At 46.7% G+C, this 19,374-nt stretch overlaps 1 protein-coding gene across 7 annotated transcripts in view; it reads right to left on the bottom strand.

The window, feature by feature from the left end:
• The window catches only part of SCN8A (sodium voltage-gated channel alpha subunit 8), a 243,686-nt gene extending 231,776 nt beyond the window's left edge, over nucleotides 1–11,910 (bottom strand). For 5 of the 7 annotated variants that reach the window (XM_073663213.1, XM_073663215.1, XM_073663218.1 and 2 more), the window contains exon 1: nucleotides 11,746–11,909. The gene's annotated coding sequence lies outside the window, so the exon portion shown is untranslated. Of the gene's footprint in view, nucleotides 1–11,745 lie in introns of all 7 variants that reach the window. The other 2 variants (XM_073663217.1, XM_073663214.1) reach the window with 1 other exon arrangement.
• Between the last annotated feature and the right edge of the window lie 7,464 nt (nucleotides 11,911–19,374).

Here is a 19,374-nt window from a genome sequence, read left to right as displayed (position 1 = left end):
ACTGCTCTTATGTCAGCCTGGCCGTCTACCGAACTGCTCTTATGTCAGCCTGGTCGTCTACCGAACTGCTCTTATGTCAGCCTGGCCGTCTACCGAACTGCTCTTATGTAATCCTGGCCGTCTACCGAACTGCTCTTATGTCATTCTGGCAGTCTACCGCACTGCTATTATGTCATCCTGGCCATCTACCGCACTGCTCTTATGTTACCCTGGCCGTCTACCGCACTGCTCTTATGTTACCCTGGCCATCTACCGCACTGCTCTTATGTTAGCCTTGTCGTGTACCGCACTGCTCTTATGTTAGCCTGGTCGTCTACCGAACTGCTCTTATGTCATCCTGGCCGTCTACCGAACTGCTCTTATGTCATCCTGGCCGTCTACCGAACTGCTCTTATGTCATCCTGGCCGTCTACCGAACTGCTCTTATGTTAGCCTGGCCGTCTACCGAACTGCTCTTATGTTAGCCTGGCCGTCTACCGCACTGCTCTCATGCTAGCCTGGTCGTCTACCGCACTGCTCTCATGCTAGCCTGGTCGTCTACCGCACTGCTCTCATGCTAGCCTGGTCGTCTACCGCACTGCTCTCATGCTAGCCTGGTCGTCTACCGCACTGCTCTCATGCTAGCCTGGTCGTCTACCGCACTGCTCTTATGTTAGCCTGGTCGTCTACCGCACTGCTCTTATGTTAGCCTGGTCGTCTACCGCACTGCTCTTATGTTAGCCTGGTCGTCTACCGCACTGCTCTCATGTTAGCCTGGTCGTCTACCGCACTGCTCTTATGTTAGCCTGGTCGTCTACCGCACTGCTCTTATGTTAGCCTGGTCGTCTACCGCACTGCTCTTATATTATCCTGGCTGTCAAAAGGCAATGAAAATGTCAAACAAAACAGACCCTACAGCAGCAGAAAACACAAATGCTGTTATACATTTATTAAGGTAATCACTAGTGGGAGTTTTATGATAAATCAGCATGGAAGCTGCAGTAATTGGGAATCCCACATCTTCCCTGACAACTCATCAGCAGACATGAGCTGTTATATGACAGTCTGTAGTCTGCCTCGTGAATGCACCATAGCAAATCAGGATGGAGGCTTGCTTTAAACATTATGAGATATTTATTGAGAAGATTATAATTCATCTAAGCAATTCACTAAATTGTCACAAAAAACATTTGTACAAGAATTTTATCTAACCGCTTCATGACCTTGCGATTTTCTGTTTTTGCGCTTTCATTTTTTCCTACCCTTTTTCCCAGAGCCATAGTTTTTATATTTTTCCTTCACTATGGCCGTATGAGGGCTTGTTTTTTTGCTGGACGAGTTGTACTTTTGAATGGCATCATTGATTTTACCATATAGTGTACTGGAAAAAGGGGAAAAAAAGTATGGTGAAATTGCAAAAAAAAGTGCAATTCCACAATAGTTTTTAATTTACCATGTCCACTAAATGCTAAAACGAACTAGGTAATATAATTCTCCAGGTCAGTAAGAGTACACAGATACCAAACATGTATAGGTTCTTTTTAATTTAAGTGGTGGGAAAAAAATTTGTAAGAAAAAAAACATTTGCTTATGTCGCCATATTCCGAGATCAGTAGTGTCTCCATTTTTCTGGCGTTTTGATTTTTTTCTTGTTACACCGTTAATTAATTTACCATACTTTATATTTTGATAGATCAGACATATCTGAATGCAGCGATACCAAGCATGTGTATTTTTTATTATTATTATTATAATGAAGACTCAGAGGACAAAAGTGCGGTGACTTGAACGTTTCCTTTTTTTAAGTCCCATTAGGAGACTTGAAGCTGAGATCATCCGATCGCCTGTGCTACACATAGAAATGTGTATAGCAAAATTCTCGATCTCCTATGAGATAGGAGATTCACAATGATAGGCACAGGGGTCTAGTGCAGACCCCCCGGATCCAGTGATTGACAACGGCATTTAACTGGTTAACAGGTGCAGGTGGATCTCGGATCCACTTGCAGCTGTTAGAGGCCCTTGATGGCTGATTAAATCAGCCATCAAGTGTGGGAAAAGATGCGGGCTCAGCACTGGAGCCCACATCAAAGACACGACCTTTCACATACCTATATGTCAAAGGTTGTGTAGGGGTTAAACAAAAAAGAAGAACCCCTCTTTTTAACTTGTACCCCATCAAAGCTTCTGATTTACAGAGGAGCACGTTGGCAGTGGTTTTCATGCTTCTCTAAATTACTCTTGTTTGCATGCTACAAATCACAAGAAATAACACGATAAATAAATAATAACTAAATAAATAACAAAATACAATATAATTCTAGTTAAGACATCTTTCCTCTAGGTAAGGCAGCCTTTTTCATCATTTGCTGACTTTCCTGCAAGGACCAGCCTCTAATTTTGAAAATGGACCATCCTTGAATAAAGATCCCTTAAAGAGACTTTCACATATTTGATCTCCTACCAAACTAAATTTTATTTTACTTAATTTTTTTTCAGTGCAAGCTGACATTACACTAAATAGTCTAATTAATCAAGACAACATCAAACCAAGCAAAAAAAAAGCAAGAAAAACTCAGTCTGCCCTTCTCTGCTTTACATGATACAGTAGAGGGTACTAGGCAATGGTAACAATTGCATGCGTGCGTCTAAGGCTCATTGCAGACTGCAGCATTTTCTCCCATCCGAGAGAATCGGGCCGATTATGCAAATCACACTCTTATCAGAGTCTGAGCATTGTGTGATCCGATTCTCTCGGATGAGGAGAAGATGGAGCAAAAAAATTCTCTTGTCATCTCCATTCTGTCAGTCCATGGAAATCAGATTGCACTCAGATGTCATCTGAGTGTAGTCCAATGGTTTCCACTCATAGACTTGCATGGCCGAGTACGATCAAGATCAAACTCGGGCAGTAAGTGTTTTTTTCGAATCAGTCCGAGAGAAAAATCTGACTTGTGCACAGTCTGATAGACTAACATTGGTCCGAATGACATCACATCGAACTCAGACCGATAATACAGTCGTCTGCAAGAGTTTTTATAATCAGCTAAAATTACACCAAACTTAACACATGCACACTTGGTATGTTAGATAATTTTGTCTTCATAAGGCCATGTCAAGAAAGGCATCAATATACACTTATTTTTTAATATTAACATAATTTCAACAAACCAGGTGCATTTTATGACGTGGCTAATTTAAGGGTAAAATATTTAAGAAAATCTGCCAATTATTTCTCAGCAATGCAGTATTAGGAATAAAACTCACATCTAGAACTAAATCTACTCTTAAGGTTTCCATATATAAATTGATTGCACTAAAGCAAAAACTGATGAAAACCAACCTGACACGACCACTGCTTCTACAAGACAAACATCCCATGTGTGTGTATATATATATATATATATATATATATATATATATATATATTTTTTTTTTTTTTTTTTGTCATTACAAAAAATTTATATTTTTTCTTCTGAAGTTTCAAATGTCCGACATAACGTTTCTTTACATAAAATTATAATGTCGAACTGTTCAGTAAGGAATTGACATGATAAATGAATTAAGTAGAAGGTAATTTAATGTTTTTTTTTATGCTTTACAATAAAAGTACTAAAATTTTTAAAATATAAATCTTGTTTTAAAGTATATGTATTAGCATAATTTCATAACCTGCTAATCAATGGATAATATTAATCAAACACCGCAGTGAATTCCACTCTCGTACACTGTGGTATATTAACAGTAAATTTAAAAAAGGGGTTTTTTATCTTATTTTCTACATAAAAATAAAATTGAAGCAATTCTAAATTCTTGCATAATTATTTAATAAATAACATGTAAATAATGTGAATATCCCACCAATTCTATAAATACAGAATGCCACTACAGCAAAGGTTAATATGAGCGAATAGAACATGTTCTACAATGTACGGCATATAACGTAGGAGTATAAAACAGGGCACATAAAACTTTCTGGGCACACTGACTACATAAGAAGCAGACATAAAGAAAGAAATTTGTTTTGTCTGAAAGGAATCTGCCACTTTACAAAATCTGACAAATCAAACAGCAAGACTCAATGCCTTAAAGGCTGTGCAAAGTGTTTTTATCTTCCAGATCAGTTATTAAAAATATGTTACAAGAGTTTTTTAATCTTTCCTTTCAGTGAATTTACAGAATAAGGTCTCGGGCATGAATCATTCATCCAATAAATTAAACATATGTGAAGCTAGTCTGAAAACTGAATTTTAATTGAACAATACCAGTTAGATATTCTGCTAAATTCTTGCTAAGACAAAAAGAAATGTTCAATGACACAATACTTCAGTGCCAAACAATCATCTGAAGACGGGTTAGAGCTGCCCAGTCAGCACATCAGCATTGTGGAGCTGTGCATTCAGCACCGGACAGCGAGGCCGGTCTCCTGCATGAAGCATTCAGCACCCATGCCATCCTGCTGCAAACACACACATCACTCAGCACCACGAGGAACAACCGGTGCATCCTAGAGCACAACAGTGACCCAGCGTCACACCACACAACCAGTGTACAGCACAAGTCACCCAGCGTCACACCACACAAACAGTGTACAGCACAAGTCACCCAGCGTCACACCACACAACCAGTGTATCCTACAGCACAAGTCACCCAGCGTCACACCACACAACCAGTGTATCCTACAGCACAAGTCACCCAGCGTCACACCACACAACCAGTGTATCCTACAGCACAACTCACCCAGCGTCACACCACACAACCAGTGTATCCTACAGCACAACTCACCCAGCGTCACACCACACAACCAGGGTACAGCACAAGTCACCCAGCGTCACACCACACAGTGTACAGCACAAGTCACCCAGCATCACACCACACAACCAGTGTATCCTACAGCACAAGTCACCCAGCGTCACACCACACAACCAGGGTACAGCACAAGTCACCCAGCGTCACACCACACAGTGTACAGCACAAGTCACCCAGCGTCACACCACACAACCAGTGTATCCTACAGCACAACTCACCCAGCGTCACACCACACAACCAGTGTATCCTACAGCACAACTCACCCAGCGTCACACCACACAACCAGGGTACAGCACAAGTCACCCAGCTTCACACCACACAGTGTACAGCACAAGTCACCCAGCATCACACCACACAACCAGTGTATCCTACAGCACAAGTCACCCAGCGTCACACCACACAACCAGTGTACAGCACAACTCACCCAGCGTCACACCACACAACCAGTGTACAGCACAAGTCACCCAGCGTCACACCACACAACCAGTGTACAGCACAAGTCACCCAGCTTCACACCACACAGTGTACAGCACAAGTCACCCAGCATCACACCACACAACCAGTGTATCCTACAGCACAAGTCACACAGCGTCACACCACACAACCAGTGTATCCTACAGCACAAGTCACCCAGCGTCACACCACACAACCAGTGTATCCTACAGCACAAGTCACCCAGAGTCACACCATACAACCAGTGTATCCTACAGCACAAGTCACCCAGAGTCACACCACACAACCAGTGTATCCTACAGCACAAGTCACCCAGCGTCACACCACACAACCAGTGTATCCTACAGCACAAGTCACCCAGCTTCACACCACACAACCAGTGTATCCTACAACACAAGTCATCCAGCGTCACACCACACAACCAGTTTACAGCACAAGTCACCCAGAGTCACACCACACAACCAGTGTATCCTACAGCACAAGTCACCCAGCTTCACACCACACAACCAGTGTATCCTACAACACAAGTCATCCAGCGTCACACCACACAACCAGTTTACAGCACAAGTCACCCAGAGTCACACCACACAACCAGTGTATCCTACAGCACAAGTCACCCAGAGTCACACCACACAACCAGTGTATCCTACAGCACAAGACACCCAGTGTCACACCACACAACCAGTGTATCCTACAGCACAAGTCACCCAGCGTCACACCACACAACCAGTGTATCCTACAGCACAAGACACCCAGTGTCACACCACACAACCAGTGTATCCTACAGCACAAGTCACCCAGTGTCACACCACACAACCAGTGTATCCTACAGCACAAGACACCCAGCTTCACACCACACAACCAGTGTATCCTACAACACAAGTCATCCAGCGTCACACCACACAACCAGTTTACAGCACAAGTCACCCAGCGTCACACCACACAACCAGTGTATCCTACAGCACAAGTCACCCAGCGTCACACCACACAACCAGTGTACAGCACAAGTCACCCAGCTTCACACCACACAACCAGTGTATCCTACAACACAAGTCACCCAGCGTCACACCACACAACCAGTGTACAGCACAAGTCACCCAGCTTCACACCACACAACCAGTGTATCCTACAGCACAAGTCACCCAGCTTCACACCACACAACCAGTGTATCCTACAGCACAAGTCACCCAGCGTCACACCACACAACCAGTGTATCCTACAGCACAAGTCACCCAGCGTCACACACCACACAACCAGTATATCCTACAGCACAAGTCACCCAGCGTCACACCACACAACCAGTGTATCCTACAGCACAAGTCACCCAGCGTCAAACCACACAACCGATGTATCCTACAGCACAAGTCACCCAGCGTCACACCACACAACCAGTGTACAGCACAAGTCACCCAGCGTCAAGGCACAGTCCATTCAGCACCTCACTATTCTACAGCACAGTCCATTCAGCACCTCACTATTCTACAGAACAGTCCATTCAGCACCTCACTATTCTACAGAACAGTCCATTCAGCACCTCACTATTCTACAGCACAATCCATTACGCACCTCACTATTCTACAGCACAATCCATTACGTACCTCACTATTCTGCAGCACAGTTCATTCAGCACCTCACTATTCTGCAGCACAGTCCATTCAGCATCTCACTATTCTGCAGCACAGTCCATTCAGCATTTCACTATTTTGCAGCACAGTCAATTCAGCAACTATTCTACAGCACAGTCCATTCAGCACCTCACTATTCTGCAGCACAATCCATTCGGCACCTCACTATTCCGCAGCACAGTCCATTCAGCACCTCACTATTCCGGAGCACAGTCCATTCAGCACCTCACTATTCTGCAGCACAGTCCATTCAGCACCTCACTATTCTGCAGCACAGTCCATTCAGCACCTCACTATTCTGCAGCACAGTCCATTCAGCACCTCACTATTCCGCAGCACAGTCCATTCAGCACCTCACTATTCCGGAGCACAGTCCATTCAGCACCTCACTATTCTACAGCACAGTCCATTCAGCACCTCACTATTCCGCAGCACAGTCCATTCAGCACCTCACTATTCCGCAGCACAGTCCATTCAGCACCTCACTATTCTGCAGCACAGTTCATTCAGCACCTCACTATTCTACAGCACAATCCATTACGCACCTCACTATTCTACAGCACAATCCATTACGCACCTCACTATTCTGCAGCACAGTCCATTCAGCACCTCACTATTCTACAGCACAGTCCATTCAGCACCTCACTATTCTACAGCACAGTCCATTCAGGACCTCACTATTCTACAGCACAGTCCATTCAGGACCTCACTATTCTACAGCACAGTCCATTCAACAACTCACTGTTCTACAGCACAGTCCATTCAGCACCTCACTATTCTGCAGCACAGTCCATTCAGCACCTCACTATTCCGGAGCACAGTCCATTCAGCACCTCACTATTCCGCAGCACAGTCCATTCAGCACCTCACTATTCCGCAGCACAGTTCATTCAGCACCTCACTATTCCGCAGCACAGTCCATTCAGCACCTCACTATTCCGCAGCACAGTTCATTCAGCACCTCACTATTCCGCAGCACAGTCCATTCAGCACCTCACTATTCTGCAGCACAGTCCATTCAGCACCTCACTATTCTGCATCACAGTCCATTCAGCACCTCACTATTCTCCATCACAGTACATTCAAGACTTCTCTATTCTACAGCACAGTCCATTCAGCACCTCACTATTCTGCAGCACAGTCCATTCAGCACCTCACTATTCTGCAGCACAGTCCATTCAGCACCTCACTATTCTGCAGCACAGTCCATTCAGCACCTCACTATTCTGCAGTACAGTTCATTCAGCACCTCACTATTCTGCAGCACAGTCCATTCAGCACCTCACTATTCTGCAGCACAGTCCATTCAGCACCTCACTATTCTGCAGCACAGTCCATTCAGGACCTCACTATTCTGCAGCACAGTCCATTCAAGACTTCTCTATTCTACAGCACAGTCCATTCAAGACTTCTCTATTCTACAGCACAGTCCATTCAAGACTTCTCTATTCTACAGCACAGTCCATTCAAGACTTTGCTATTCTACAGCACAGTCCATTCAGCACCTCACTACAGACAGGTTTCATGTAATGAGCTGTGGGTTCAGCACCACACTACAGGCTGGTCTGATATAATGGGTTGTGGGTTCAGCACCATATTAAATCCAGGTCTCATGTAGTGAGTGGCCTGTAGATTTAGCACCATACCTACAGGCTGGTCTCATATTAGAGAGCTGTCCATTCAGCACCACACTACAAGCTGGCCTCATATTGGGGAGCTGTCCATTCAGCACCACTATAGAAAGCTGCTGCTGTCACCACCCCACCATTCATAACACAGCATACAGGTCCCCTGAACCACCCCGCCATTCATACAGTCGCCCTGCACCACTCCACCATTCATACAGTCGCCCTACACCACCCCACCATTCATACACAGCATTCAGGCCCCCTGCACCACCCCACCATTCATACCCCCTGCACCACCTCACCATTCATGCACAGCATTCAGGCCCCCTGCACCACCCCACCATTCATACACAGCATTCAGGCCCCCTGCACCACCCCACCATTCAAACACAGCATTCAGGCCCCCTGCACCACCTCACCAATCAAACACAGCATTCAGGCCCCCTGCACCACCTCACCATTCATACAGTCGCCCTGCACCACTCCACCATTCATACAGTCGCCCTGCACCACCCCACCATTCATACACAGCATTCAGGCCCCCAGCACCACCTCACCATTTATACACAGCATTCAGGCCCCCTGCACCACCCCACCATCCATACACAGCATTCAGGCCCCCTGCACCATCCCACCATCCATACACAGCATTCAGGCCCCCTGCACCACCCCACCATCCATACACAGCATTCAGGCCCCCTGCACCACCCCACCATCCATACACAGCATTCAGGCCCCCTGCACCACCCCACCATCCATACACAGCATTCAGGCCCCCTGCACCACCCCACCATCCATACACAGCATTCAGGCCCCCTGCACCACCCCACCATCCATACACAGCATTCAGGCCCCCTGCACCACCCCACCATTCATACACAGCATTCAGGCCCCCTGCATCACCCCACCATTCATACACAGCATTCAGGCCCCCTGCACCACCCCACCATTCATACACAGCATTCAGGCCCCCTGCACCACCCCACCATTCATACACAGCATTCAGGCCCCCTGCACCACCCCACCATCCATACACAGCATTCAGGCCCCCTGCACCACCCCACCATCCATACACAGCATTCAGGCCCCCTGCATCACCCCACCATTCATACACAGCATTCAGGCCCCCTGCATCACCCCACCATTCATACACAGCATTCAGGCCCCCTGCACCACCCCACCATTCATACACAGCATTCAGGCCCCCTGCACCACCCCACCATTCATACACAGCATTCAGGCCCCCTGCACCACCCCACCATTCATACACAGCATTCAGGCCCCCTGCACCACCCCACCATTCATACACAGCATTCAGGCCCCCTGCACCACCCCACCATTCATACACAGCATTCAGGCCCCCTGCACCACCCCACCATCCATACACAACATTCAGGCCCCCTGCACCACCCCACCATTCATACACAACATTCAGGCCCCCTGCACCACCCCACCATTCATACACAGCATTCAGGCCCCCTGCACCACCCCACCATTCATACACAGCATTCAGGCCCCCTGCACCACCCCACCATTCATACACAGCATTCAGGCCCCCTTGCACCACCCCACCATTCATACACAGCATTCAGGCCCCCTGCACCACCCCACCATTCATACACAGTCCTGCACCCGGAAATACATGCAGGTCCCGATTAAGCAGCAGACAGTAAGGCCGGTGTAATGTCCGGTAAGTGCCGAATCAGCAGCACACTACAAGGCTGTGCAGTCACATCCCCCGCATGGTCCACTCCACACAGCGGCACATTCCACGACACGCTCCCCACCCGCATGTGCATGTAGCTGTCCATTCAGCACTACCGCATACAAGGTCCCCTGGGCCCACCATAAAGGAGAACCAGGGACACCGGCCCGTGTGTGCACCGTCACACAGCTGACACCGGCCCGTGTGTGCACCGTCACACAGCTGACACCGGCCCGTGTGTGCACCGTCACACAGCTGACACCGGCCCGTGTGTGCACCGTCACATAGCTGACACCGGCCCGTGTGTGCACCGTCACACAGCTGACACCGGCCCGTGTGTGCACCGTCACATAGCTGACACCGGCCCGTGTGTGCACCGTCACACAGCTGACACCGGCCCGTGTGTGCACCGTCACACAGCTGACACCGGCCCGTGTGTGCACCGTCACACAGCTGACACCGGCCCGTGTGTGCACCGTCACATAGCTGACACCGGCCCGTGTGTGCACCGTCACATAGCTGACACCGGCCCGTGTGTGCACCGTCACATAGCTGACACCGGCCCGTGTGTGCACCGTCACACAGCTAACACCGGCCCGTGTGTACACCGTCACATAGCTGACACCGGCCCGTGTGTGCACCGTCACACAGCTGACACCGGCCCGTGTGTGCACCGTCACACAGCTGAGCCCCATCCTGGCAGGAGAATACATGTACAGCCCTGCAGCCACAGCTCACTGATCACAGCCCGCCGGCACTGCCGGCATCACATCACCGTCTGCAGAGCGACCGGTGCCCGCAGAGCGCAGCCCCTCAGGATGTGTCTGATCACCGGGCACCACCCGGCCCTGGCATTGCCACACAGGAGGCTGCCTGCTCTGCCATCCTGCACCCTCGCCGCAGACCGTAAGGGCCACAGGCTTCAGGAGGAAAATACTGCAGTGCATGGGCAGGAGCCACAGAGGGAAGCTCCGCACAGCCCCGCACACTCACCGCCCCGAGGTGTCCTGCTGCCGCCAGCCGCACCGTGCGCACAGTCCCGGCACCACACCCGCATCCCCCCGACACTACAGGGGACCCCGGCTCCAAACTCCGGCAGGAGTGCAGCAGAGCGCGCCCCCGGTGTGCAGCAGCCCCCCGGCCATCACATGTGCGGGGCTCGTCTCCTGCTTGCCAGGGAGGGGCCGGCACAGAAAGTGATGACACCCTGGGATCCCATGGCCGCACTGCCCGCGCTCAGGGACACTTGCTGGTAAGTTACCAGGAGGGGCTGCAGGAGCGCGGAGGAGCAGCAGCCGCCGTCCGGTGTATGCAGCCCCGAAGCGCAGTCATGTGCAGCCCCGTCGGGTCTCAGACTAGTGAAGTTCAGGGCAGTAACGTCTCTGCGGCAGTTTCCTCCCCTCCCCCATCCCGGGCCCCGCTATCACCAGCGGCCGCCGCTGCACTTGTGCTCGTCACTCAGCCCCAGCTCGTCCTGTGCCCGCGTCCCCTTTCCTCCCGTGTTCCGGCTCCTGTAAGTCACTGGAAGTGTCCGCCCGGCACTTACTTGCCCGACTCTAGCGAGAGTCCCCGCAGCCTGCGCCGCCGGACTGCAGAGGTGGGGAGGCTGCAGCAGGAGGAACTGCGGCCGTCGCCATCTTGGAGCCTCCGCAACGCGCGCCGGCCCCGTACATAGAACTGTGAGCAGAGAGGTGGCCGGGGAGCGTGGGGAAAGAGCGCGCACACTGCTCCGCCGCACACTAGACACAGCGCGGGTTGGGGGCGGCTCACAGTCTCCGCTCAGGAGGGAGGTCGCTCTTTATCAACCTTCCCTTCAACCAGTTCTTGAGAAGTTCTAGTTCTCATTCTAAAGTGTGAGACATCTAATCATGGGGTGGGCAGCTAATGGTTAATAGGGGGAAAGCTGCAGAGGTGGCAGCTAAACTTTACATAGCTCACCTCAACTAGAGGCACATATAGTATAGTACTGCCACCTCAACTAGAGGCAGATATAGTAGAGTACTGCCACCACAACTAGAGGCAGACATAGTAGAGTACTGCCACCTCAACCAGAGGCAGATATAGTAGAGTACTGCCACCACAACTAGAGGCAGACATAGTAGAGTACTGCCACTTCAACTAGAGGCAGACATAGTAGAGTACTGCCACCTCAACCAGAGGCAGATATAGTAGAGTACTGCCACCTCAACTAGAGGCAGATATAGTAGAGTACTGCCACCTCAACTAGAGGCAGCTATAGTAGAGTACTGCCACCTCAACTAGAGGTAGATATAGTAGAGTACTGCCATCTCAACTAGAGGCAGACATAGTAGAGTACTGCCACCTCAAATAGAGGCAGATATAGTAGAGTACTGCCACCTCAACTAGAGGCAGACATAGTAGAGTACTGCCACCTCAACTAGAGGCAGATATAGTAGAGTACTGCCACCTCAACTAGAGGCAGACATAGTAGAGTACTGCCACCTCAACTAGAGGCAGACATAGTAGAGTACTGCCACCTCAACTAGAGGCAGATATAGTAGAGTACTGCCACCTCAACTAGAGGCAGCTATAGTAGAGTACTGCCACCTCAACTAGAGGTAGATATAGTAGAGTACTGCCATCTCAACTAGAGGCAGACATAGTAGAGTACTGCCACCTCAAATAGAGGCAGACATAGTAGAGTACTGCCATCTCAAATAGAGGCAGATATAGTAGAGTACTGCCACCTCAACTAGAGGCAGACATAGTAGAGTACTGCCACCTCAACTAGAGGCAGACATAGTAGAGTACTGCCACCTCAACTAGAGGCAGACATAGTAGAGAACTGCCACCTCAACTAGAGGCAGATATAGTATAGTACTGCCACCTCAACTAGAGGCAGACATAGTAGAGTACTGCCACCTCAACTAGAGGCAGACATAGTAGAGTACTGCCACCTCAACTAGAGGCAGACATAGAAGAGTACTGCCACCTCAACCAGAGGCAGACATAGTAGAGTACTGCCACCTCAACTAGAGGCAGACATAGTATAGTACTGCCACCTCAACTAAAGGCAGACATAGTAGAGTACTGCCACCTCAACTAGAGGCAGACATAGTAGAGTACTGCCACCTCAAATAGAGGCAGATATAGTATAGTACTGACACCTCAAATAGAGGCAGATATAGTAGAGTACTGCCACCTCAACTAGAGGCAGACATAGTAGAGTACTGCCACCTCAACTAGAGGCAGACATAGTAGAGTACTGCCATCTCAACTAGAGGCAGACATAGTAGAGAACTGCCACCTCAACTAGAGGCAGATATAGTAGAGTACTGCCACCTCAACTAGAGGCAGATATAGTAGAGTACTGCCACCTCAACTAGAGGCAGATATAGTAGAGTACTGCCACCTCAACTAGAGGCAGATATAGTAGAGTACTGCCACCTTAACTAGAGGCAGACATAGTAGAGTACTGCCACCTCAACTAGAGGCAGATATAGTAGAGTACTGCCACCTCAACTAGAGGCAGCTATAGTAGAGTACTGCCACCTCAACTAGAGGTAGATATAGTAGAGTACTGCCATCTCAACTAGAGGCAGACATAGTAGAGTACTGCCACCTCAAATAGAGGCAGACATAGTAGAGTACTGCCATCTCAAATAGAGGCAGATATAGTAGAGTACTGCCACCTCAACTAGAGGCAGACATAGTAGAGTACTGCCACCTCAACTAGAGGCAGACATAGTAGAGTACTGCCACCTCAACTAGAGGCAGACATAGAAGAGTACTGCCACCTCAACCAGAGGCAGACATAGTAGAGTACTGCCACCTCAACTAGAGGCAGACATAGTATAGTACTGCCACCTCAACTAAAGGCAGACATAGTAGAGTACTGCCACCTCAACTAGAGGCAGACATAGTAGAGTACTGCCACCTCAAATAGAGGCAGATATAGTATAGTACTGACACCTCAAATAGAGGCAGATATAGTAGAGTACTGCCACCTCAACTAGAGGCAGACATAGTAGAGTACTGCCACCTCAACTAGAGGCAGACATAGTAGAGTACTGCCATCTCAACTAGAGGCAGACATAGTAGAGAACTGCCACCTCAACTAGAGGCAGATATAGTAGAGTACTGCCACCTCAACTAGAGGCAGATATAGTAGAGTACTGCCACCTCAACTAGAGGCAGATATAGTAGAGTACTGCCACCTCAACTAGAGGCAGACATAGTAGAGTACTGCCACCTCAACTAGAGGCAGACATAGTAGAGTACTGCCACCTCAACTGGAGGCAGACATAGTAGAGTACTGCCACCTCAACTAGAGGCAGATATAGTAGAGTACTGCCACCTCAACTAGAGGCAGATATAGTAGAGTACTGCCACCTCAACTAGTGGCAGATATAGTAGAGTACTGCCACCTCAACTAGAGGCAGATATAGTAGAGTACTGCCACCTCAACTAGAGGCAGACATAGTAGAGTACTGCCACCTCAACTAGAGGCAGACATAGTAGAGTACTGCCACCTCAACTAGAGGCAGATATAGTAGAGTACTGCCACCTCAAATAGAGGCAGACATAGTAGAGTACTGCCAACTCAACTAGAGGCAGACATAGTAGAGTACTGCCACCTCAACTAGAGGCAGACATAGAAGAGTACTGCCACCTCAAATAGAGGCAGATATAGTAGAGTACTGCCACCTCAACTAGAGGCAGACATAGTAGAGTACTGCCACCTCAACTAGAGGCAGACATAGTAGAGTTCTGCCATCTCAACTAGAGGCAGACATAGTAGAGTACTGCCACCTCAACTAGAGGCAGACATAGTAGAGTACTGCCACCTCAACTAGAGGCAGACATAGTAGAGTACTGCCACCTCAAATAGAGGCAGACATAGTAGAGTACTGCCACCTCAACTAGAGGCAGACATAGTAGAGTACTGCCATCTCAACTAGAGACAGACATAGTAGAGTACTGCCACACACCACAATAAACCCAACAGTGTAACACCACACTAACAATAGACTGTAACACACCATACTGTAACACCACACTGTAACACCACACTGTAACACCATACTGTAACACCACACTGTAATACACCATACTGTAACACTACACTGTAATACACCACACTGTAACACCACACTAACAATAGACTGTAACACCACACGTAACACACCATACTGTAACACTACACTGTAACACTACACTGTAATACACCACACTGTAACACCACACTAACAATAGACTGTAACACCATACTGTAACACTACACTGTAATACACCACACTGTAACACCACACTAACAATAGACTGTAACACCATACTGTAACACCACACTAACAATAGACTGTAACACACCATACTGTAACACCACACTGTAATACACCATACTGTAACACCACACTAACAATAGACTGTAACACCATACTGAAACACACCATACTGTAACACTACACTGTAATACACCACACTGTAACACCACACTAACAATAGACTGTAACACCACACTGTAACACATCATACTGTAACACTACACTGTAACACTACACTGTAATACACCACACTGTAACACCACACGAGCAATAGACTGTAACACCATACTGTAACACCACACTGTACCACACCGTACTGTAATGCAGCACACTGTAACACCACACTAACAATAGACTGTAACACCACACTGTAACACACCATACTGTAAAACCACACTGCAATACACCACACTGTAACACCACACTAACAATAGACTGTAACAGCACACTGTAACACACCACACTGTAACACCCCACTGTAACACTAGACTGTAATACACCACACTGTAACACCACACTAACAATAGACTGTAACACCACACTGTAACACTACACTGTGATACACCACACTGTAACACCACACTAACAATAGACTGTAACACCACACTGTAATACACCACACTGTAACACCACACTAACAATAGTCTGTAACACCATACTGTAACACACCATACTGTAGCACCATACTGTAACACTACACTGTAATACACCATACTGTAACATCACACTAACAATAGACTGTAACACTACACTGTAACACATCATACTGTAACACTACACTGTAACTCTACACTGTAATACACCACACTGTAACACCACACTAACAATAGACTGTAGCACACCATAATGTAACACCACACTGTAATACACCATACTGTAACACCACACTAACAATAGACTGTAACACCATACTGTAACACTACACTGTAATACACCACACTGTAACACCACACTAACAATAGACTGTAACACCACACTGTAACACACCATACTGTAACACTACACTGTAACACTACACTGTAACACTACACTGTAATACACCACACTAACAATAGACTGTAACACCATACTGTAACACCACACTAACAATAGACTGTAACACCACACTGTAACACACCATACTGTAACACTACACTGTAACACTACACTGTAATACACCACACTGTAACACCACACTAACAATAGACTGTAACACCATACTGTAACACCACGCTAACAATAGACTGTAACACCACATTGTAACACACCATACTGTAACACCACACTGTAACACTACACTGTAATACACCACACTGTAACACCACACTAACAATAGACTTTAACACCATACTGTAACACCACACTAACAATAGACTGTAAAACCAAACTGTAACACCACACTGTAACACCACACTGTACCACACCTTACTGTAATGCAGTACACTGTAACACCACACTAACAATAGACTGTAACACCACACTGTAACACACCATACTGTAAAACCACACTGTAATACACCACACTGTAATACACCACACTGTAACACCACACTAACAATAGACTGTAACACCACACTGTAACACACCATACTGTAACACCCCACTGTAACACTACACTGTAATACACCACACTGTAACACCACACTAACAATAGACTGTAACACCACACTGTAACACTACACTGTGATACACCACACTGTAACACCACACTAACAATAGACTGTAACACCACACTGTAATACACCACACTGTACCACCACACTTACAATAGTCTGTAACACCATACTGTAACACACCATACTGTAGCACCATACTGTAACACTACACTGTAATACACCATACTGTAACATCACACTAACAATAGACTGTAACACTACACTGTAACACTTCATACTGTAACACTACACTGTAACTCTACACTGTAATACACCACACTGTAACACCACACTAACAATAGACTGTAACACCATACTGTAACACCACACTAACAATAGACTGTAACACCATACTGTAACACACCATACTGTAACACCACACTGTAACACTACACTGTAATACACCATACAGTAACACCACACTAACAATAGACTGTAACACCAAGCTGTAACACACCATACTGTAATACACCACACTCTAACACCACACTAACAATAGACTGTAACACCACACTATAACACTCCATACTGTAACACCACACTGTAATACACCACACTGTAACTCACCATACTGTAACACCACACTGTAATACACCACACTAACAATAGACTGTAACACCACACTGTAACACACCATACTGTAACACCACACTGTAACAATACACTGTAATACACCATACTGTAACACCACACTAACAATAGACTGTAACACCACACTGTAACACTACACTGTAATACACCATACTGTAAAATCACACTAACAATAGACTGTAACACTACACTGTAACACATCATACTGTAACACTACACTGTAACTCTACACTATAATACACCACACTGTAACACCACACTAACAATAGACTGTAACACCACACTGTAATACACCACACTGTAATACACCACACTGTAACACCACACTAACAATAGACTGTAACGCACCATACTGTAACACCACACTGTAACACTACACTGTAATACACCATACTGTAACACCACACTAACAACAGACTGTAACACCATACTGTAACACCACACTAACAATAGACTGTAACACACCATACTGTAACACCACACTGTAATACACCACACTGTAACACCACACTAACAATAGACTGTAACACCATACTGTAACACACCATACTGTAACACCATACTGTAACACTACACTGTAATACACCACACTTTAACACCACACTAACAATAGACTGTAACACCACACTGTAACACACCATACTGTAACACCACACTGTAACTCTACACTGTAATAAACCATACTGTAACACTACACTAACAATAGACTGTAACACCACACTGTAATGCACCACACTGTAATACACCACACTGTAACACCACACTAACAATAGTCTGTAACACCATACTGTAACACACCATACTGTAACACCACATTGTAACACTACACTGTAATACACCATACTGTAAAATCACACTAACAATAGACTGTAACACTACACTGTAACACATCATACTGTAACACTACACTGTAACTCTACACTGTAATACACCACACTGTAACAACACACTAACAATAGACTGTAGCACACCATAATGTAACACCACACTGTAATACACCATACTGTAACACCACACTAACAATAGACTGTAACACCATACTGTAACACTACACTGTAACACACCATACTGTAACACCACACTGTAATACATCATATTGTAACACTACACTGTAACACTGCACTGTAATACACCACACTGTAACACCACACTAACAATAGACTGTAACACCATACTGTAACACACCATACTGTAACACCACACTGTAACACTACACTGTAATACACCATACTGTAACACCACACTAACAATAGACTGTAACACCACGCTGTAACACACCATACTGTAATACACCACATTGTAACACCACACTAACAATAGACTGTAACACCATACTGTAACACCACACTGTAATACACCATACTGTAACACCACACTAACAATAGACTGTAACACCACACTGTAATACATCATACTGTAACACTACACTGTAATACTACACTGTAATACACCACACTGTAACACCACACTAACAATAGACTGTAACACCATACTGTAACACCACACTGCAATACACCATACTGTAAAATCACACTAACAATAGACTGTAACACTACACTGTAACACACCATACTGTAACACCACACTGTAATACATCATATTGTAACACTACACTGTAACACTGCACTGTAATACACCACACTGTAACACCACACTAACAATAGA

The sequence above is a fragment of the Phyllobates terribilis genome, unplaced genomic scaffold, assembly GCF_046119375.1.
Source record: "Phyllobates terribilis strain yellow unplaced genomic scaffold, ASM4611937v1 Scaffold_2__4_contigs__length_985480577, whole genome shotgun sequence".
In the NCBI taxonomy this organism is placed as follows: domain Eukaryota; kingdom Metazoa; phylum Chordata; class Amphibia; order Anura; family Dendrobatidae; genus Phyllobates; species Phyllobates terribilis.
The sequence above is the reverse complement of the archived record's forward strand: the minus strand, read 5'-3'. Positions and strand labels throughout refer to the sequence as shown.